The sequence below is a fragment of the Limulus polyphemus genome, unplaced genomic scaffold, assembly GCF_000517525.1.
Source record: "Limulus polyphemus unplaced genomic scaffold, Limulus_polyphemus-2.1.2 Scaffold4848, whole genome shotgun sequence".
In the NCBI taxonomy this organism is placed as follows: Eukaryota; Metazoa; Arthropoda; class Merostomata; order Xiphosura; family Limulidae; genus Limulus; species Limulus polyphemus.
The window spans coordinates 85,025-86,715 of record NW_013670458.1 but is presented as its reverse complement, the minus strand read 5'-3'; positions in this window follow the sequence as shown (position 1 = coordinate 86,715).

Below are 1,691 nucleotides of genomic sequence, written 5' to 3'. Positions count from 1 at the left end.
GGTCTTGTTTAAACAAAATATATATATATGTTTAACTTTCTTCATCGTTTAGGTATATATGTTTAACTTTCTTCATCGTTTAGGTGTATATATATATTTAACATTTTTCGTCGTTTAGATATATATATGTTTAACATTTTTCGTCCTTTAGGTGCAAGCAGTTTAAACTTTCACCACCTATTTCCGTTTGTGATCCGCAGTACCCTTAACTACTTCGAACCGGAATAATTTGTTTTGACCAAAAACTAGTTTCAATTACTATTTCTAAAGTTACAATCGTTTTAAAAGGTAATTCCTCCGCTATAACAAAAATTGTGAAACAATGCTTACGTCTTATTCCAACAATCCACTACGATAAAAACATTATTCTAGCATACATGCTGCAACCTACGTCATGAGCACGTGCAGAAGAGGAAGAAAATTAGCATATCTTCGATACTGAATAAAAGATTGGTAGTGTACAGCTAGGTGAGATTACACGAGATTAAGCGAAACCAACCCTAAGTTTAAACTGTTTACAAAAAGAAGAAAAACAGTTAGCAGAACCAACTTCCTGTGTGACGACTCTAACAACAAATAACAGGATTGGCTATCACGGTTATAAGAGCTGGAAGTGCAGAGCATACTAGGCCGGGATCAAGCCTAGGCTACGGAGTTAGTTTGTTGTTATTGTTGCTTTTCTTCACTAATGATCCGTTTTTGTCATTTGAACTCTTTCAGAAAAAGGGATGTACCATTTCGATCTGGATGGAAGTGCAGAACTATTTTTGAATTTCATAAGTACGGGAGTAGTTATAGTAGGAAATGACTAGATGTGCAATATAAATTAAAATCTCCAACACACTGCAAACAGCATGTAAACAAAACTTTATAAACACTTTACACATACTATACAAACCAACTGCTGAGTAACAAACAACCATAGCATTTGAAAAAGTCGGTTGAGTAAAAACACAAATTTGTCAATCTGCCTATTTGACTGACTGAATAACGTTGTTGGAAAGGCATAGCTCTCTCCTGCCTTCACCTTATGCAAATCTAAATGCATATGAATGAATTACTCTACCTTGCCTAAAAGCGTGTTTCTTAGTTTTACTTATAACTTTGGTGTCAAATTTATATGTATATATGGTCCAGATTCTTTACAGTAGGTGTCTGTGACTTGTTGGCGATAAATTTCTACAATAAACAAATAGTCCTCTTTTAAACAATATATTAAAACAAGTCAAACGTATATACAAATGTTCTTTATACTGTTGGTTACCACAGTTGTATCCCGAGTTTTAAATAATTATCACTTTTCGTCAAAGTCGACACAGGTTGATTCAGTTACTTTACAACTCAAATGACAAGACAAATTATTTCTTTTATTCTCTGTTATTACAATACAGTATGTGATAATGCACTTCAGAAATCGTCATTATGCTAAACTCACAATCACGCCATCTAGGTCTATCCATCTATCTACCTAATTAACTAAAACTTACTTCTCGAACTACATTTTGTACCACTATTTATAGCCTGACAGAGGCCTTGAACGTTCTATACACTATATGATATTATGATGTAATAGTACTCAATTGAAACAACGTGAATACTAAGAAGTTTCTAGCAATTCACAACAATTGAATACACAGTTACGAAAACAAACCTGCTATAAACTATTACTTCTAAAAATAACTAAACTCAAC